This window comes from Trachypithecus francoisi, unplaced genomic scaffold (genome assembly GCF_009764315.1).
Source record: "Trachypithecus francoisi isolate TF-2019V2 unplaced genomic scaffold, Tfra_2.0 Lachesis_group13, whole genome shotgun sequence".
In the NCBI taxonomy this organism is placed as follows: domain Eukaryota; kingdom Metazoa; phylum Chordata; class Mammalia; order Primates; family Cercopithecidae; genus Trachypithecus; species Trachypithecus francoisi.
Window position 1 is genome coordinate 71,629,896 of NW_022681458.1, and position 22,305 is coordinate 71,652,200.

General features: G+C 42.7%; 1 pseudogene; it reads left to right on the forward strand.

The window, feature by feature from the left end:
- Positions 1-6,248: 6,248 nt before the first annotated feature.
- Positions 6,249-7,034, forward strand: LOC117094879 (annotated as a pseudogene).
- Positions 7,035-22,305: the final 15,271 nt, after the last annotated feature.

A 22,305-nucleotide genomic window follows, 5' to 3' on the forward strand; every position in this document is an offset into this window, starting at 1 on the left:
GAGGGATTTCTGTTATTCTTTAGCATTCCTGATTTCTACAAGCTTGGTTCCTTTACCTAGAGCTTCTACTAAATAAAAGAAACCTACATTATTATAAAATGCTAAGCACAGGTCAGAACCCTAATTAGGTATTTTTACCATATAATATTGCATTTATGAATAGGCTAAATGGCATAAGCCTAGTCCTATTTACTGCTAGGATGTATATTAATAACTAAAAGGTAGCTAGCTACTAGCAGGTGAAAACAGTAGCTGCTCAGACTAACTGGGATAGCCTGTATTACTTTTACACTAAATATTTGTGTTCCTACCCCTGAAGTGCCTCTCCCAGCAGAAAGATTCACGTCACTACCCTGCTGAATTCAGGAATGCTTGTGTCACTTCCTTTGGCCAGCAAAATGTGGGCCAAAGGGTATGTGCATTTGTAGATAGAAACTAGAGTGTGGTTTGCCAAGTCTCTGCCATAACCCCCAGGATGATCTAGGTGAAAACTGCTGTGTCAGCCTGGGTTCTGGAGTGAAGAGGACACAGAGCAGAGCCGCAGCCGACCCACGTAGCATAGCACAAGTGCGAAAGAAACCTTTGTGGTTGTAAGCCACTAAGTTGTGGGGATTCTTTATTTCTGCATCATAATCTAGTCTATCCCAACTGATACAACAGCTTAAACCAAATATGTGAATTTGTACCTTTTGAAATTGTTGTTTGGTAGTAACAAACTATATAAAAGCAACAATCTCATGCAATTTGACTTATTAGAACTGAGAAAAATAGGAATATAAATTTCTACTTATGAATGCTTTTCCTCCCAGACTATAATTATTAAGAGAAGAGTATGTTTATTACTTGTATTTTATTTTGTTTTATTTTATTTTTTGAGATAGAGTTTCGCTCTTTTTGCCCAGGCTGGAGTGCCATGGCATGATCTGGGCTCACAGCAACCTCCACCTCCCGAGCTCAAGTGATTCTCCTGCCTCAGCCTCCCAAGTAGCTGGAATTACAGGCATGCGCCACCACGCCCAGTTAATTTTGTATTTTCAGTAGAGACAGGGTTTCTCCATGTTGGTCAGGCTGGTCTCGAACTCCTGACCTCAGGTGATCCACCCACTTTGGTCTCCCAAAGTGCTGGAATTACAGGCATGAGCCACTGCGCTCGGCCTGTGTTTTATTTTTATAAGTAACATCATAGCAGAGTTAGAGAAAATGTTGCAAATATTTATGCATTCCTAAATCCACAGCAATACTCATCATTGATTGAATGTCCTCCATGTGTCACTTTCTAGGAATGTATTAGGTGGGCAAGACAGACATGACTGATAACTTCATGGAGATTTCATTCATTCTAGTGATGAAGTTCCACTATAAACAATAATTGCAGGCGAGGAAACAAATAGGTTGTTTTAAGTCAAAATTACAGGGGAAAAGGAACTCAAGGATATGGTGGTGGGTGATGGCCTCTCTGAAGAGTTGATGGTTGAGGTCTGAAGAATGAGAAGAGTGTTCCAGGCTGAGGGGACAGCATAATGCAGATGCCATCTCCACGTCCCGGAGGCAGATCAGATCTGCCCAGTGCAGCTGGACTGTAGTGAGGAAGGGGATCATGATGTGAGGTAAAGCTGAAGAAATGGAGTATGGACAGGTCATACAGAGCTTTGATGGCCAGGGAGGGAGTTTGATTTTTTTTTTAAAGTCAATGGGAAGCTATGGAAGGAAAATGCGAAGAAAGACAACATGAAGATCTGATCGCTGTCTCTGGTGGGAGTCCCATATATGTAATGACACAAGAGGGGAAGTGAGGGGACCAGTGAGGAGGCTACTACAGGTCAGAGATGATGGTTATCTGGACCAGGGTTGTGGCAGTGAAGAGGAAGAGAAACGGACAAAATGAAGATGTATGCAGAAGGTCAAAACAGAATTTGTTGATGCACTAGATGTAGAAAATGAGGGAAAGGAGAGACCATCAAGAATGGCTTCCAGGCTTCTGGCTTGGATGCTTGGGTGGACATTGGTGCCTCCTTTTTTTTTTAGACGGAGTCTCACTCTGTCGCCCAGGCTAGAGTGCAGTAGCATGATCTTAGCTCACTACAACCTCTGCCTCCCGGGTTCGAGTGATTCTCCTGCCTCAGCCTCCTGAGTAGCTGGGATTACAGGTGCCTGCCACCACGCCTGACTATTCTTTTTTTTTTTTTGTATTTTTAGTAGAGATGGGGTTTTACCATGTTGTCCAGGCTGGTTTTGAACTCCTGACCTCAGGTGATCCGCCCCCCTTGCCTCCCAAAGTGCTGGGATTGCAGGCATGAGCCACCGCACCTGGCCAAACGTGATGCCACTTACTAAAACAGGAAATACCAAGGGAGGATTAAGGTTTTCGAGACATGAGGGGATCAAGAGTTCAGTTCTGGACACGCTAAGCATGGGATACCCTGGAAACATTTGAGTGGAGATATCAAGTAGGAAGCTCTGTGTGTGTCTGAAATCCAGAGAAACAATCTGGGCTGGACATATGAACTGGGGCATCGTCAACACATCAGTGGAATTTCAGGCTTGGAGAATAAATGTGAAGGGAGAAGAGAAAAGGTCTCTGATGCCTGAGGAACTCTGGCATTTAGAGGTTTGAGAGGAAACAAAGCAGCCATGAGGCTGGGGGAAAGCCAGAAGGGTGAGTCTTCACAGAAGCTGAGAGGAGAGTGGTTTAAGAAAACCATGGGTCAGCCTTGTCAAATCCTGCTGAGAGGCAGAATGAGAAAACGACAGAGAAGACCCTCTGGATCTGGCAACCTGGAGGTCTTTGGCAACCCTGATAATGTGTTTCAGGACAGCGATGGGACCCAAAGGGTTCTCTAGGGGGAAATACAGATAACAGGTATAGTAAAAAATGTTTTAAAATTTGGCTAAGAAGGGGATAAGAGAAGAAGGGCGAGGGAGGAGAAGCCTAAATTAACTATTTATTTTAAAGAGAGACTATGAAAAATCCTGTAAGTGATTGAGTTTACCTGGAAGCTACTAGATTGTTTTCTACCATCAGCAAAAATGGAGACTTGAGAACTAGCTAACTTGCTATACATGTGCGCAACTGCATTGTGTGGCCTCTTTCTGGAATACCATGTTCCTTAAGGGTCACCTTCTCTTCTACTTTCTTTTCTTTTTTCTTTTTTCTTTTTTTTTTGAGACAGAGTCTCGCTGTGTCTCCCAGACTGGAGTGCAGTAGCGCGATCTCGGCTCACTGCAAGCTCCACCTTCTGGGTTCACGCCATTCTCCTGCCTCAGCCTCCCGAGTAGCTGGGACTACAGGCGCCCACCACCATGTCCGGCTAATTTTTTGTATTTTTAGTAGAGACGGGTTTCACTGTGTTAGCCAGGATGGTCTCGATCTCCTGACCTCGTGATCCACCCGCCTGGGCCTCCCAAAGTGCTGGGATTACAGGCATGAGCCACCATGCCCGGCCCTACTTTCTTTTCCCACATATCTGGAAGGAAATTGTTTGGGTTGCTTTTATCCCTGCTTTGTCTTTTTTTGTTGCTTAAATTCTAAATGATATGCAGTCACTGAAGAATGTTCTTCTGTTTCAGAAAGAATTATTGTTCCTCTCTAACTCAAAAGTGCTGACCTAGCTGATTTCTGTATCTCTTGATATAGTTCACTTCCCTCTTAGCTTAAGGGTCATTAAATGAGGGTAAAATTTCATTATACATTTTATTTTTAAAATGTTTAATTAACAGTTTTAATTGAAAAAATTCACACACTTTAGGTATAGAAAAAAAGTTAAATAGCACAAAAGATGATGAATAAATAAGTCCTCCCCAGAACCCTAGCCCTTGCTCCAGAGGAAACTGTTGCCATTGCTATCTTGTGTGAACTATTCTATATACATAAAATTCTAAGGCTACATCTCCTGCCTGTAAAGCAAAAATAAAAATAAAAACAAAACCCTCAAATGTGAGCACATTTACACACTCTGTGCCTTGCTTTTCTCATATTTCAATATAACATGGAGGCTTTTGCATAGTCAAACATCACTTAACAACAAGGATATGTTCTGAGAAATGTGCCATTAGACAATTTTGTCTTCGTTGGAATAACCTATAGTGTACTTACACAAACATAGATGGTATAGTCTATTAGATACCTAAGCTATATGGTATAACCTGTTGCTCTTAGGCTAAAAACCTGTATAGCATGTTCCCGTACTCAATACTGTAGGCAATTATAACACAGTGGTAAAAAATTGTGTATCTAAACATACATAAACTTAGAAAAGGTACAGCAAAAATATGGTATTATAATCTTATGGGGCCACCATCCTATATGTGGTTCATTATTGATCACAACATTGTTATGTGGTCCATGATGATATAGCTATGTCATTCTTATTCATGGTTCCATAGTATTCCATTTTATGGATGTACCATTATGTTAACAAGTTTCTATTGATGAATATTTATGTTTTTCTAAGCATTTTAAAAACGAAACCAAAAATTTTCTTGAATGATTACACAAAACCTTTGCCTAAAAGCACACAAAACCTTTACCCAATATGAAGTAGACAACTGTCATCCTAAATCCCAAAGACAGTTGCACTGGGAATAACTACTGTTTTCCTATTTTGTGGTAAGAAAAGGTGGCTGATGTTTGCGTGACTTTTTCATCTATGAAATCTGGGGATATCAGCGACACTAATCTATGCCATCAGAATAATGAGAAGAGAAAAAATATGAAAGTTTTAAGATGTTTAGAGAAACAATCTTTTAGAATAAAAGAAATATTCTATGGGCTATCAAATGGCTTATATAGCAAATGCATAGTATTTTGTATTTTCTGTTTTTTTTGAAATGGAGTTTCACTCTTGTTGCCCAGGCTGGAGTGCAATGGCACGATCTCGGCTCACCGCAACCTCCGCCTCCCGGGTTCAAGTGATTCTCCTGCCTCAGCCTCCCTAAGTAGCTGTGATTACAGGCATGTGCCACCACCTGGCTAGTTTTGTATTTTTAGTAGAGATGGGGTTTCTCCATGTTGGTCAGGCTGGTGTCAAACTCCTGACCTCAGGTGATCCACCCGCCTCGGCCTCCCAAAGTGCTGGGATTACAGGCATGAGCCACCATGCCCAGTTGTATTTTGTATTTTCTTGGATAATAGGCTACTAGATTTTTCTCAAAATAGCAATGTTTCCTAAAGATGCTTTCTTTCACACTTATATGGGCAATTAATACTTTCAATTTCAAACAATACTAATACTTGTATGGGGGGGGTGGGTTTCATGGACCTAAGTAATGTATTCTCAGGGTGCTTAAGGTGCCCACAGGCCTTCCCCTATTATCACCACTGATTTCAGGGGCAGAGAAGTGGAGATTTTAGGAAAATAATGTTTGATTGTGAAGGTTTGGAAATCTTTGTGTGTGTGTGTGTGTGGACAGAGGTTCGCTCTTGTTGCCCAGGCTGGAGTGCAATGGCATGATCTTGGCTCACCACAACCTCTGCCTCCCACGTTCAAGTGATTCTCCTGCCTCAGTCTCCCAAGAAGCTGGGATTACAGGCATGCACCACCATGCCCAGCTAATCTTGTATTTTGTATTTTTAGTAGAGACAGGGTTTCTCCATGTTAGTCAGGCTGGTCTCAAACTCGCAACCTCAGGTGATCCACCCGCCTCAGCCTCCTAAAGTGTTGGGATTACAGGCGTGAGCCACTGCGCCTGGCGGAAGTCATTCTTAAAGATTTTGTCTTTTATCCCATGGGCTCTGGGGAGACACTGGAGCTTCTGATCAGGAGGATGACATATAGTAATTGGCAGTGGCATGCGGAATAATTTAGAGGAGAGAGAGAAAGAAGAGAATCAAAAAAGACATTATAATAGTCCAGCCGAGGTGATGAAAGCCTTGGCTGGAGTGGGAACAGCAGAAGCAAAAAGTGAAAAGGACCTAAGAGTGAATTTAACTTTTTTTCCTGCCCTAGCACACTTGAGAAGATAAATCCTATTAATTAACAGTGATGCCCTCTGTATTCAAAACGTTGTTATAAGTGCAGCAGAAAACCCAAATTAAAAGGCTGTTATTACAGTATATCGCTACAAATCATTAAACTATATAAAAACAAGGAAGGTTATGTTACAGAGCAGACAGGGTGAGGAGGCTGTGCCTGGCTCCCACTCTTACAGCCACTGCAGTACATTGAGCTCCATAGAGACAGTGCTAGGGCAAGTGAGAGCCAGATGGGCACTGGGCGACTCTGCGCCTCGCTGAGGAAAAATAACTCAACATGGGCAAAGGAGACCCTAACAAGCAGAGAGGCAAAATGTCATCATATGCATTTTTTGTGCAAACTTGTCGGGAGGAGCGTAAGAAGCAGCACCCAGATGCCTCAGTCAACTTCACAGAGTTTTCTAAGAAGTGCTCAGAGAGGTGGAAGACTACATCTGCTAAAGAGAAAGGAAAATTTGAAGCTATGGCAAAGGTAGACAAGGCCCATTATGAAAGAGAAATGAAAACCTCTATCCCTCCTCAAGGGGAGATAAAAAAGAAGTTAGAGGATCCCAATGCACCCAAGAGGCCTCCTTCAGCCTTTTTCCTGTTCTGCTCTATCGCCCAGAAATCAAAGGAGAATATCCTGGCCTGTCCATTGGTGATGTTGCGAAGAAACTGGGAGAGATGTGGAATAACACTGCTGCAAATGACAAGCAGCCTTGTGAGAAGAAACCTGCCAAGCTGAAGCAAAAATACGAAAAGGATACTGCTGCATATCAAGCTACAGGAAAGCCTGATGCAGCAAAAGAGGGAGTCGTCAAGGCTGAAAAAAGCAAGAAAAAGAAGGAAGAGGAGGATGATGAGGAGGAAGATGAAGAAGATGATGATGATGAATAACTTGGTTCTAGCCTAGTTTTCTTCCTTGTCCATAAAGCATTTAACCCCCCTGTACACAGCTCACTCCTTTTAAAGAAAAAAAATTAAAATGTAAGCCTGTGTAAGATTTGCTTTTACACTGTACAGTGTCTTTTTTTGTATAGTTAACACACTACCAAATGTGTCTTTAGAGAGCCCTGTCCTGGTGATACTTTCAATAGCCACTAACCTTGCCTGGTGCAGTATGGGGGTTGTAAACTGGCATGGAAATCTAAAGCAGGTTCTTGTTGGTGCATAGCACAAATTAGTTATCTATGGGGATGATAGTTTTTTATCTTTAGTTGTCTCTGATGCAGCTTATATGAAATAATTGTTGTTCTGTTAACTGAATACCACTTTGTAATTGCAAAAAAAAATAAAAAAAAGCTGCAGCTGTTTTGTTGACATTCTGAATGCTTCTAAGTAAATACAATTTTTTTTATTAGTATTGTCCTTTTCATAGGTCTGAAATTTTTCTTCTTGAGGGGAAGCTAGTCTTTTGCTTTTGCCCATTTTGAATTACATGAATTATTACCGTGTTTATTCTTTCATATAGTTAGCTGGTAACAAGCTTTTGTCAACACACCCTGCATATCATAATGGGGGTAAGGTTAAGTTGAGATAGTTTTCTTTTTTTTTTTTTTTTTTTTTTTGAGGCAGAGTCTCGCTCTGTCGCCCAGGCTGGAGTGCAGTGGCGCGATCTCGGCTCACTGCAAGCTCCGCCTCCCGGGTTCACGCCATTCTCCTGCCTCAGCCTCCTGAGTAGCTGGGACTACAGGCGCCCGCCACCGTGCCCGGCTAATTTTTTGTATTTTTGGTAGAGACGGGGTTTCACCATGGTCTCGATCTCCTGACCTTGTGATCCGCCCGCCTCGGCCTCCCAAAGTGCTGGGATTACAGGCTTGAGCCACCGCGCCCGGCCTGAGATAGTTTTCATCCATAACTGAAAATCCAGAATCTTGATCAGTTAAGAAATTTCACATAGCCCACTTATATTTACAAACTGAAGAGTAATCAATCTACTCACAGCATGGTATTATTAGAAGAAACATTTTGAAAGTCTGTCCTTGAAGGACTAACAGAAAAGGATGCTCTATCCTTTACATGAAGACTCTATTCTTTAACTCCCATTACCATGTAATGGCAGTGATATTTTGCAGTTCTCATATTAAAGAAGACCTGAGAATGTATCCCCAAAAGCATGAGCTTAAAATACAAGACCGCCAAATTAAATTTTTTGTTGACATTAGTCTCAGTGAAGACTATGAAAATGCTGGCTATAGATGTCTTTTCTCATTTATCTAAATATGGACTGCTCAGGAAATTAGACCTTCCATTAAAAGTATTTTTAATTAATTGGGCCAGCTTTTAAAATAGGGTATACATTTCCTATATTACAGTTTGCCCCTTTATAAATCCAAGTAGATAGGAGGAAGGCACTTAAACTTTGCATTTCAGTATGAATTATTCAATCTATTTGAATGATTTTCGTTTACAAAACCCAAACTCATTCATTAGTCATGTTTATCTGCTTAGCAGTTTAGGGAACAATTTGGCAATTTTGTGGTTTTCGAGATTATCGTTTTCTTCAAGTGCCAGTATTTTAAAGTAGCATTCTTATAATTTTTTTTTTTTTTTTTGAGATGGAGTGTCACTCTGTTGCCCAGGCTGGAGTGTAGTGGCACGATCTCGGCTCACTGCAAGCTCCGCCTCCTGGGTTCACGCCATTCTCCTGCCTCAGCCTCCCGAGTAGCTGGGACTACAGGCGCCTGCCACCACGCCCAGCTAATTTTTTGTATTTTTTTAGTAGAGATGGGGTTTCACCTTGTTAGCCAGGATGGTCTCAATCTCCTGACCTGGTGATCCACCTGCCTCGGCCTCCCAAAGTGCTGGGATTACAGGCGTGAGCCACCACGCCTGGCCACGTTCTTATAATTTTACATGCTTTTGTGATGGAGTGTTGTTTTGTTATATAATTTTGACTTGGATTATTTCCATTTGCATTTGTTTATGTAATTTCAGGAGGAATACGAACATCTGAGTCCTAGATGATACTAATAAACTAATAAACCAATAATAATAATTAAAAAAAAAAAGGCCGGGCGCGGTGGCTCAAGCCTGTAATCCCAGCACTTTGGGAGGCCGAGACGGGCGGATCACGAGGTCAGGAGATCGAGACCATCCTGGCTAACATGGTGAAACCCCGTCTCTACTAAAAAATACAAAAAACTAGCCGGGCGAGGTGGCGGGCGCCTGTAGTCCCAGCTACTCGGGAGGCTGAGGCAGGAGAATGGCGGGAACCCGGGAGGCGGAGCTTGCAGTGAGCTGAGATCTGGCCACTGCACTCCAGCCTGGGCGACAGAGCGAGACTCCGTCTCAAAAAAAAAAAAAAAAAAAAAAAAACAAGGAAGGGCTTATCTTCAGAGTTCTCTGCTGTTTATATCCAGTGGACCATTTCTGCATTCCTTCATTACTGCCTTCCCAGAGCCATCACTGCCGTAAGAAGCAAGGCAATATCTCCAGGAAGGGAAAATAATCAACAATCATGGCTGACTTACAAAGTTAATAATTTTTGGTAGATAAACCCTAGACAGTTTTTTTTTTTTTTTTTTGAGACGGAGTCTCGCTCTGTCACCCAGGCTGAAGTGCAGTGGCCAGATCTCAGCTCACTGCAAGCTCCGCCTCCCGGGTTCACGCCATTCTCCTGCCTCAGCCTCCCGAGTAGCTGGGACTACAGGCGCCGCCACCTCGCCCGGCTAGTTTTTTTTTTGTATTTTTAGTAGAGACGGGGTTTCACCGTGTTAGCCAGGATGGTCTCGATCTCCTGACCTTGTGATCCGCCCGTCTCGGCCTCCCAAAGTGCTGGGATTACAGGCTTGAGCCACCGCGCCCGGCCAACCCTAGACAGTTTAAAGATAAACATTTTAAGGATATTTGTATTAAATCTAAATATTAAAAAAATTTGAAAAGTGATAAAAGCAAATATGGGTGAATATGTAGTCACAGGGTGGGAAAGATTTTTCTAAGCATGAGGCTAAGGGTGAGCACTCTAAAATATTGAGCTGAGTACATCAAAAAAACCTTTTTTTTTTTTTTCCTGGGCTGGAGTTTCACTCTGTCGCCAAGATTGGAGCAACCTCCGCCTCCCAGGTTCAAGCAGTTCTCCTGCCTCTGCGTCGCAAGTAGCTGGGATTACAGGTGCCCGCCACCGTGCCTGGCTAATTTTTTGTATTTTTAGTAGAGACGGGGTTTCACGATGTTGACCAGGCTCGTTGCAAACTCCTGACCTCAAATGATCCGCCTGCCTCAGCCTCCCAAAGTGCTGGGATTACGGGATTACAGGCCAAAAAAAAAACAACAACAAACCCTTTTAACAGTAAAAGCAAACAAGCGATAACAAATAGAAAAAAAATACTTGGTACAGCTATATTTGACAACAGATTACTGTGCCTAATATGTAAAGAGCTACTGCAAATCTTTGGGAGTAACAGATTTTCTACCCAGAGCTCACTCTGGAAAATAAAACAAATTGGATATACCTTCTAAAATGCCTCTCCTTTGATGTAACTGCCTGGAGTATAGTCAAATGGGTGCTACCAGTACTAATAGTATTCTATGCTTTAGCTTGATGTAGTCCTTACTACTGTGTGGTGCAGAGATAGAGAATGACTAAGAACACAATGAGGAGTGAGGGAGAATGTCCTGTAGGGTGAAATGAAGACAGGATGGGTGGAAACACTGAAGAAAATGAACAGAGAAATACAAAAGCGATTTTTCAAGCCATACAGCACTCTGAGAAGTACGTAAAAGCATCTAACACACCGGACCTGACCTGCAGTAGGCACTTCATTAAATGTGCATTGAATTTAAGCAGAGGCATGAAAGGACTTGAGGCAAAGAGGCAGGACCCATTTCTAATAATAATTGTAACAATAATGACAATAATGGTTAACTATATTTTTATAGCTTTCTATGTACTAGATTCTTAGTTTAGCTCTGGACATGGGTAATTTCATTTAATTCCTGTAACAACTCTGAAAGATTTGTACTGTTATTACCATTTTATAGATTCTGAAACTGAAGCCCAGGACTCCTTTACCCAAGTTCACATAACTTGGAAATGGCTTGTTGATACAAATTTGGGCCATGTAAGTCCAGAGCCCACATCCTTACAACTACACTCTGTGTCCTTACTGCCATCCCTCACCAGCAGGTAGACCACATGTGGTCCCAATGGACTCAGGTCTGTGGCCTGTAGCCATAGCGTGGTTCTTAGTATAAAGGCTGCAGTTCTGAATTTCCACACAGGATAGCTGGATTCCCCAAGGGCCTGAAGTGTCAGACTAAGCTGGAAGGCTGAGAGAATCAAAAAGGAAAAGTTGCCACAAAATAAATGATCTTTTCGGCCTTCTGATCATTCTAATCCTAGTTTCCAGTGACCAAACTGCACTCTGTTTATTCAGATGGAGGCAGGCCATGGTGCCAAGCACTGTGCATTGCAGGGGAATTCGTTCGTGAGGCCCTTTGATGTCTCATGAATCCTAGGAACAGCCGGCTGAAGAAGGCAGAGCTGCTTTGTGTTTATGCCTCTAAACAGAACCATTTGAGTACACAGACCAAAAGACCTGGTCCGCGAGCACTGCATTTTCTCCAATAGAGTGATTCATTGCTAATGTCTTCATTTTGGACACTGCAGTTGAATGTGAAACCATATGCTTTAAATTAAAAGCACACTAAGCAAATCACAAGTTTCTCAAGATGGTGCTTAAAGTCTGTTTTGGCATCTGTTGGTTGCCAAAAGACCCATATGATCCTGTAATTAAACAACAGATATTTTCTGGAAAATCAATCATTTTAGCTGTCCCCAAATGCTATAATTATGATGTTTAGGTGCTATGTTGAGAAATAGGTTGCACAACTAGACCCTTTTAGAATTGTTTGTTCCCTACTCTGATATTGTCCTGATTTCTCTAGCCATCTTATTCCAATTCATTGTATTAGAATGTGAAGCTTTTTAGTTAAGTGAGCAATAAACAGCAAAACACAGAGCCAGAAATGTTGGCAACAGAGACACTAATAATAGATATTATTATATCTACTTGTCCAGAAGATTCATTCACCTTGAGGATAACACCACAATCAGTTAGGGTTCATGATTGTAGTCATCAGAAACTGAGACCGTCTTTTCTTTTTTTCCCTAGCCATTAGACAGGGTGAGAACAATTGAGACCACCTTATGCAAAAAGGAAATTCACTGGAAGGAAGTCAGGGACTCATAGAATTGATAAGAGGGTAGAGAACCCAGTGTGGACAATAGGCAGGATCCAGGGATACTCTGGAGGGCCAGGCAATAGAAACAGGCCTTGCTGCTGTTGTTCTCCAACCTCCACATCTCCTTGCTTGGTTGGCTGAAGAGTCTGGGATGAGCACCAGCTTGGCAGGGCCTCTTTTTTTTTTTTCTTTTGAGACAGAGTCTCCCTCTGTTGCCCAAGCTGGAGTGCAGTGGCACAATCTCAGCTCACTGCAACCTCTGCCTCCCAGGCTCAAGCGATTCTCCTGCCTCGGCCTCCTGAGTAGCTGGGATTACAGGTGAGCCACCGTGCCTGGCTAATTTTATTTGTATTTTAGTAGAGCTGAGGTTTCATCATGTTGGCCAGGCTGCTCTTGAGGCAGGGCCTCTTTCAAGGTTTTGTTCCATGGTGGCTCTGTGGTGAGAGAGAGACAACATGGAGCCTACTTCCCACCTAGACAGTGAGATTTCTCAAGGAAGACAGGGACGCTGTGAGTAAGGCAAGGTAAACGTTGGACAGCCCAGAATTCTGGCACTACACTCCTGAAATGGAGATTCTCCACCCCAGTCATATTTTCTTGCCTAAGCAGAGAAATGTGTAGACAGAAAACCAACTTCATGAGTGTCAAGAAGAGGTGAAGATAGTACACCTAGTTAGAAGGGGCTAGGCTGCTCAGAGACTCCTTTTCTGAAGGAATCTAAGCTTATTTTACAGGCCTGTGGCTGGTGACTATGCGTGTTAAGAACAATGGCTTCTTTCACCTAACTCAGCTTGGAGGTTGCTTCCTACAAAATGCATCATTTCTTATCCCCTTAAAGGGCCTTCTCTAGGCCCTGGGGGGCAGTGGGAGGTTTGTAGGGTAGTGGTGCTTTGGGGGCAGAGGATGGAAAAAGAACAGAGGAAGATATGCCTATTTAAATGAGTTGTTCTTCCCCCTATAAACCTTATGAGTGGGAGAAAACATGTAGTCAGAATTAAGGAATTTCATGGCCAAATCAAGTCCAATTATGACTGCGTGGTAATGTGTAGGTATGTGGAACAGTTAGAAACATCGTTCTGCACAATTTACGTTGTACTCTGAGGCCCAGATGAACTCAGGTAAAAGCCAGCTCTGGTGAGGAGAAAGCAGAGGGGCTGGAAATGGTAACAGTCAAAGAGGGACCACCTACCAGGTAAGGGGCTCATGGGCCAGTCCTCTCCAGGATCTCTACCTGAAGTGACAGCTTTAGGGGGAGTTCAGGTAGGGGTGCCCCTCAGAAAGGTTGTGATGGGACTTGAATTATTTGCAGTATTACAACAAACCCAGCCAGAATCACAAACAGTTTAATTAGTACTTCAAAATTTTTTTCCTTTTGGCCAGAAATTAACTTACTCTGTGTGGTAACACTGACTGTATCATGCTCTTGGGCAAGCCCTAATGGTAACCATTCCTATAATTAATAAAGTGGGAAAATTAATTTTATTAAACAAATCCTACCCTTGGGAGAAGACATCCATTTCGAAATATAGCATCAACAAGAGAGAGAATAATAAAAGGTGTAAAAGATGGTGAAAATGTTGGAAACACCTGGATTCAGGTATTTTGACTTTAAAAGGTCCTCACTAAGATACAGCCACATTTGGGAGGGTGGATTCCTTAGCAACCGCAACCACAGAAGTCTCATTCATTCATTAGGCTAGCTGAGCAAGGTGAAAAGTTGGTTGGAATAACAGTAAGAAGGGAAGCCTACGAAGGTACAGATGGCATGCTCTTTGGAGCTGGGGGACCTTGGATAGCTGGGAATACCCTTAAAGCACTCAGAAGCCAGGCATGGTGGCTCACGCCTATAATCCCAGCACCTTGGGAGGCCAAGGCAGGACGGCTGCTTGAGCCCAGGTGTTCAAGACTAGCCTGAGCAACATGACAAGACCCCATCCCTACAAAAAATACAAAAATTAGCCAGTCGTGGCAGTGCGTGTGCCTGCTTCTAGCTACTCAGGAGGCTGAAGTGGGAGGATTGCTTGCATCTGGGGGTTCCAGGCTGCAGTGAGCCATGTTCATGCCTGAGTAACAGAGTGAGACCCTGAGTAACAGAGTGAGACCCTGTTTCATAAAACAAAAACAAAAACAAGCACTTAGAGAATAACAGTAAACAAGGAAAAGAGGGGCAAAATTAAGATGCAGCAGAGACATAAGGCTAATAATGGCTTCTACCTCATAATTCGGTCTTCCTCATCTAAGGCTGCACCAGACAACTCATGTCTCCAGAGGCCACAAGATTCCCATCAATCATCTGGCTGTCTTTAGTTAAGGCAGTAGTGCAAGAACTATCATTTTTGGAGCACCCCCTACCTGGTGTGATTGGTATGTACTATCTTTTTTTTTTTTGAGACGGAGTCTCGCTCTGTCACCCAGGCTGGAGTGCAGTGACCGGATCTCAGCTCACTGCAAGCTCCGCCTCCCGGGTTTACGCCATTCTCCTGCCTCAGCCTCCCGAGTAGCTGGGACTATAGGCACCCGCCACCTTGCCCGGCTAATTTTTTTGTATTTTTTAGTAGAGACGGGGTTTCACCAGGTTAGCCAGGATGGTCTCGATCTCCTGACCTTGTGATCCGCCCGTCTCGGCCTCCCAAAGTGCTGGGATTACAGGCTTGAGCCACCGCGCCCGGCCGGTATGTACTATCTTTACTCCTCACCATAACCCTGCAAAATGATGGTTACTGTTCCTATTTTACAGAAATCAAAACTCAGGTTTGGGGAGGGTAAGTAACTTCCTTGCCTGAGATCCCATGGCTCATCAATGTCAGAGCCAGATGTGATCATCAGGCTCCGGAGCCCATGTCTATATCCCTCTCCTGCACAGGTTCTTTCTCAGAAGCCTGGGGCACGACACGGTCCTTAGGTCCTCTTCACACCACAAATTCAGCCGGGTCAAGAGCAGCCAATGAGGATTTAATGATTACCTGCTGTACTTGGTAGTTGCTGCCTTCAGGAAAGTAGAGAGGAAAGTGACAGCAACAAGGGTGTGTTTCTGTGCTGGGAAAGAGTGCACACTCATTGGGCAGATTGGAACAACCAGATAAAAGCAAGGTAGGAAAGGCTGCAAGGAGGAGGTGGTGACTGAAATACAGATGGGATTGGGATTTGCACACAAAGAGTAAGTCTTAGCTTGTGGCACAGTTTACCTCAACACATCTGCTACTGGGTGGGATGTTCAGGGCCTGCCAGCCTCAGGCAATGAATTTGCAGCACAAAGTTAGCCGTCATGTTCCTGTCCCCCCTGAAACCTGTGGTAAAATTCCTATTTGCTATTAGAAAATTTGTTAGATGTCTGTTAGTTGCAAATGACAGAAACCACTGCAAAGATGTTTACCCAACATAGGAAACACTGGCTTACTAGAAGAGCTGGCTTCAGGTATTCCAGGGACTAAAATCATATAACCTGCATCTTCTCTCTCTGTTGTCCCCTGTAAGCCTAGAGTCTCTCCTCTCCTCATCTCTCATCTCTGCTCTTTTCCCCAGCTACGCCATGCACTGACCATACTTTTTTTTAACTTCATACAGCCTTCCTCTAGTTGGCCATGGTGGTGGTGGTAGAAATGACAGGGCAGGAGGATGGGATTTGGAGGTCAAGGGGTAGCCATATATAAAGTCTCAGAGAGGCCTAACTTGAGGCATTTGTCCTACTCTGGACCAATTACGGAGATCAGGGAGATAGTTGATGCGGATAGATGAGCTTGGGTCACATACCCAAAGTTCTGGCCAGGGTTTAGTGTAATATGCCTGACAGCCCCATCAGAACCACAGTGTGTATGTTAGGGTATAATTTTCCATAAGAAGGAAGGTAACATGATCAAAGTGGAAGAGAACGAATGCTGGGCTGACACCACTGGCAGGTGGTGACAGTGTCTTTATGAATATCAGAATGTATAATATCAGTGAGCTCCAAGAAATAACAAAGATTCTCTAGGAAAAATGTTCGGATGTTTCATGATACAGGAAAATCTTGCAGATGCTCCTAATGACTACTAAGGTGAACATCAGAGAGAGCTGGAAACAAAACAGTGGAAGGCCAAGGCTGCATCATGTTCAAGTGTATAGAGCTCATTTATTTTAAGATGTACAGTTCTCATTTAATTGCTTATGATGTCTCACAGCATACTATAAGTAGATCTCAGTATGTATTGTGATAATAACAACATCTTAGGACTAACAGACCTCACTTGGGTCTTTGTTCTCCAGCTCTTGCTAAGAGGCAGGAGAGAGCCAGTGTTAGCTAATATTCAGATCCGCTTATCAGCCTGGTGATGTAGCTTTTCTGTGCTGTTGTATACAAGGGGCTACGCACCTTGCAATCAACTGACTTAGGTAAACTCTATGAACCTGGGTAAGTTGCTTTGGGTCACTGCACCTTGGTTTTCTTATTTATAAAATGGAGATGGGGCCAGGCATGGTGGCTCATGCCTGTAACCCCAGCACTTTGGAAAGCCAAGGTGGGAGGATTGCGTGAGCCCAGGAGCTCAAGACTAGCCTGGGCAACATAGTGAGACCTTGTCTCTACAAAAAACAATTTTAAAAAATCAGCCAAGTGTGGTGGCAAGTTCCTGTAGTCCAGTCACTTGGCATGCTGAGGTGGGAGGATCGCTTGAGTTTAAGAATTTGAGGTTGCAGTGATCTATGATCAAGCCACTACACTCCACCCTGGGCAACAGGCAAGGCTGGCTCACTGTCTCTCTTTCTAGAAATCTATCTCCTCCTCTCGCTATAGACAGATAGATCTATGTATAGAAAGAGATGTAAATAGATTTATCTAGAGATCTATGTATCCATCTATCTATCTATTTAGGTATATAATCTCTCTCTATTTATCTATATATATCTATATATAGATCTAGATTTTTAGATATGAGAGCTATCTCAAAACAGATATAGATATATCTGTCTATATATCTACATATGTATATGTATCGATAGATTATCTATATATAGAGAGAGATATGTAAGAGATGATAAGACTCCTTAGAGTTGGTGATTCATTCATTAATGTATTCAAACAGTCAGAAATATTTATTGAGCATCTACCATGGCCATGTGATGGGCACCAAGGATACTTCACTAAACAGAATGGACATGATCGCTGCCCTGCCCTCATGAACCTTATGGTCAGTGAAGGAGACAGATGAAAAGAAAGGAAATTCAAACAGCACCCAGGGACAGGGCCTGGTACACAGTAAGTGCTCAATAAATGTGAATTGCCTTCTTTTCTCTTTGCCTGCCAATCCATTCACTCATTTTGTTTTAACCTAGAAATGTTGGCAAGGCTTGGCCGGGCGCGGTGGCTCAAGCCTGTAATCCCAGCACTTTGGGAGGCCGAGACGGGTGGATCACAATGTCAGGAGATCGAGACCATCCTGGCTAACACGGTGAAACCCCGTCTCTACTAAAAATACAAAAAACTAGCTGGGCGAGGTGGCAGGCACCTGTAGTCCCAGCTGCTCGGGAGGCTGAGGCAGGAGAATGGCGTGAAACTGGGAGGCGGAGATTGCAGTGAGCTGAGATCCCGCCACTGCACTCCAGCCTGGGCGACAGAGCGAGACTCCATCTCAAAAAAAAAAAAAAAAAAGAAAGAAATGTTGGCAAGGCTCTTAATTTCTCTGAGCTCTGGTTTTCTCATGGGTTTACTGAGGTGTTTGGGGAGGCTTTCTAATCTCTCTTCTTGCCCCAAAATTCTGCAAATCTTTGATTCTCTTTCCTCTTCACCCAGGGTGTAGGGAATGAGCTTATTAAAGAGAAACTTTCACTTGAATCCTATGTCTTTGAAGGACAGCCTCATTAGTATTGCCAGGTTGGCCCTTTACCACCAACTTCACAATAATATAAAGCTTTTCAGGGATATTTCTACCCTGCCATGCCTGAAACATCCTCAGAAAGCACCTCTATCAACAGAATGGAACATATGAGAACAATTTTAGTGATATGGTTATGGTGAGGGCTTTGGCTCAGGTAGATCTGGTTGGAATCCCAGCACTTGGGTATGGGATTTTGGGCAAATGATTTAACTCTTCATACCTCACTTTCTACATTGTAGATGGGAATTAAAAAATAAACTTCAACAGGATTATTGTGGGAATTGAATAAGATAATGTGTATAAGATAATGCTTGGTATGGAGTACGTGTTTAATTACGGAATATACTGCCTTGAGTTGAGAAGCGACTGCATGTTTATTGCAAAATGGTTGAACTTCTGGAAGTAAACATTTGCAGCTGGTTCTAGATTTCTACTACCAAGCTTAATGTGTTTTTAAGCTCAATGCATAATACTGGTGCGTTCTGTATATACATTATTCTTTTGGCAGAAGTACGGGGGAAGAGACCTTAAGCAAGTTAACCAGGAAATGTAGTGGCCTTGGGCCAATCACATGCTCTGGACTTCAGTTCCTCACCCCTGAATCAAGAGGGCTGGAACAGAAGATTACTAAAATCCCTTTTAATTCTAAAGTTCTATGATTGCAGGGCTGAAAATCTGTGAGAGAATTTTCCAGAAAAGAAAAAAAAAAAAAAGGCTTTGTGCTGCTCTGCTGCACCCTCCCTTTCCACACTAGGCCTGCCAACCCATGACTGTGTTAGCCACCCTTTGCTGTCACTAACCTCTTTGTCATTAACCTGACACTTTCACAGAGAATCTCTTTTGTCCATTGAATGTGAAAAAGTATGGTTTACAACCCTGGCATCTCTTTGATTTTTGATCTCAGAGAAAGTAGTTTGAACTCATTTAGCACGATCATGAGAAATACTACACGGTCTATGTACCTTTAATACAGATACCCAAGAGTTTTAGGCTTCCTGGAAATGAGATGAGCCTTTGTGAAGGTCTGAAATTGCAGGCACATATTGATACTGTACAATCTCTTAAGTCCACAGGAATCCGCTGATGCTCAAAGGAGAGCAATCAAAAACCTAAATTTATAATTATGTCAATAGATTTTCCTAAAGAAAAAATTACCTACACCTGAGGCAACTGGAAAAAACAAAGCTCCAAGTTGGGAGAGAGAAGTAATCAAGCATCCAAAGGCCCACTTTGATAAAGTTCACTTTTAAATGTTGAGAGCAAATCTGCTATTACGTCCTTTTTCTTCTCCAGCCCATTTTAGCAGGAGTCTGTGGCCTCTGAATATTGAGACATATTCTCTCAAGGTAATTGACTCTAAGATCCCACTATCAAGCCAAAATCTGAGAGACTGTGAGTGTAGAGAGTATCGTGGCCAAGCGTTTCTCCCCATAGCACCCTAAAGGGCCTGAGGGAGAGGAGCCACTGTGAACACTACAACCCATGGTCCAGGCAATTCTAAATCTGGTGTCCAAGTGTAGCACCCCACCACCGACTCTCCCCTCTTGGGTTTCTCTGCAGCAGACCACTTTTTCTTCTCCAAATTCAGCCAGATTTTTCTTAGCTCAGTTCCATGCCCCTGTCTATGCAGGAAAATACAAAGAGGAAGATCTTTCAGGTACTGAATTTTGTAGATTCAGAGAGTTTTGAGGCAAAAAAAAAAAAAAAAATCAATCAATCATATACAGTATACTACTTCTGGTAATGGGTGGGCAGGGAAATGTTTGAAAAAAGTATGAAGAAAGTAGCCTCAGCTGGTGTGAGGAGAGGTGCATTTGGTGGGTTCCCAGTCTGGCTCCCTCATTACAGGCAGCTTAAAAAAATATGTTAATATAGGGGTGTGAGGGTGGGGTAGGGATATAATGAGAAATGTCACTGGATGTAAAACTAAAATATGAACGAGTATTTCCATTTATTCCAACCACCTTAGGTGTCTACTCTTGTACTATAAGGAGAAAAGTTAAGGTAGAACTTTTGAGAAAGAAACCCCTCATTTTGGCCGGGTGCAGTGGCTCACGCCTGTAATCCCAGCACCTTGGGAAGCCGAGGTGGGCGGATCACAAGGTCAGGAGATCGAGACCATCCTGGCTAACACAGTGAAACCCCGTCTCTACTAAAAATACAAAAAATTAGCTGGGCATGGTGGTGGGCGCCTGTAGTCCCAGCTACTCAGGAGGCTGAGGCAGGAGAATGGCGGGAACCCAGGAGGCGGAGCTTGCAGTGAGCTGAGATCCGGCCACTGCACTCCAGCCTGGGGGACGGAGTAAGACTCTCTCTAAAAAAAAAAGAAACCCCTCATTTAAAAAAATTTTTGTCTTTACTCATAGAAAATATTTACTCTCCTATCCCTTTTGGTTCTGTTTAGAGAAAGTAACTGTAACAAGACTTTTGTCCTGGAAAATAACTTCCCATATCACTCATATACAGGCATAGGTCACTTCATGATGGGGATAATGTTCTGAGAAATGTGTTGTTAGGCGATTTTGTTATTGTGTAAACTTCATTGAGAACTTACACAAACCTAGACAGTACAGCCTACTACATACCTAGTTTAACACAGTACAGCCTTTGCTCCTAGGGTACAAACCTATACATTGTATTATTGTACTGAATACAATAGGCAATTACAATATGATGGCATTATGTATCTAAACTTAGAAAAGGTACAGTAAAAGTATGATATGAAAGATAAAAAATGGTACATCTGTATAGAGTACTTGACATAAATGAAGCTTACAGGACTAGAAGTTGCACTGGGTGAGTCAGTGAGTGAGTGGTGAGTGAATGTGAAGGACATTACTTTGCCAGAGTTTATAAACCCTGTACACTTAGACTACACTAAATTTATTTAAATTTTTTTCTTTCTTCAATAATAAATTAACCTTAGCTTACTGTAACTTTTTAACCTTATAAACTTAAATTTTCTAAATGTTTTGACTCATAATAACACTTAGCTCAAAACATAAATACATTGTACACCTGTACAAAAACATTTTCTTTATATCTTTTTTCTATAAGCTTTTTTCTATTTTAAAAATCTTTTTTTTTTTTTTAACTTTTGAAACTTCTTTTGTTAAAAAACTAACACACAAACATAGACATTAACCTAGGCCTACACAGGGTCAGGATCATCAATATCACTGTCTTCTACCTCTATAATCTTGTCCCACTGGAAGGTCTTCAGAGGCAAGAACATGCACGGATCTGTCATCTCCTACGATAACAATGCCTTCTGAAACACCTCCTAAATGGCTTGCCTGGAGCTCTTCTTGAGGAAGTCGTGTCACTCTTTTCAGAAATATGTCGGCCGGGCGCGGTGGCTCAAGCCTGTAATCCCAGCACTTTGGGAGGCTGAGACGGGTGGATCGCGAGGTCAGGAGATTGAGACCATCCTGGTCTACACGGTGAAACCCCGTCTCTCCTAAAAAATACAAAAAACTAGCCGGGCGAGGTGGAGGGCGCCTGTAGTCCCAGCTACTCGGGAGGCTGAGGCAGGAGAATGGCGTGAACCCGGGAGGCGGAGCTTGCAGTGAGCCGAGATCGCGCCACTGCACTCCAGCCTGGGCGACAGAGCCAGACTCTGTCTCAAAAAAAAAAAAAAAAAAAAAAAAAAAAAAGAATATGTCCATAGTGGTTTACTTGGTTTGTTTCTTTTTTTCATTATAGATTTTCTTGTAAGCAAATATACCATGAACATTCCTCTGTATTATTGAAAACCTTTCAGTGCTGGGGTCCATGATATCAAACTTTTTATGGAGCTTGTTGAGGTCTGCAAAACTTCTGCTAAAGCCTCAATTTTCTTGGGAGTTCTTTTTTTCATCTTCTCCTGCAGTTTCCTTTTCTCTTGCCTCTTCTTCAGCTGCATGTTCTTGTTCCAGTTCCAATAACTAATTATTAGTTAATTCCTCAGGAATCACTTCTGGACGCTCCCAATCTCATTCTTATTCACACCCAGGTTAAAGTTGTTGGCCATCTCAACCACAGCCTTGTTGATTTTTGCAACGTTGGTAAATTCTTTAAAGTCATGGACGAACCTCTTCAGTGTCATCTTCCAGATGACATTCATAGATTCTTTGGTGACATTACCCTATGCCCAAGGAAGGTTCCTGATGCAGTCATAGATGTTATAATCCTCCCAGAATTGCATCAGTGTTTTCGCAGTGTCTTCCTCAGCTGCAGCAATAGCCTGAACAAAGGTCCTCTTCAGGAAGTAGACCTTAAAAACTGCTGTGACTCCTTGATCCATTGGTTGGATCAGAGGTGATATTTGGAAGGAGA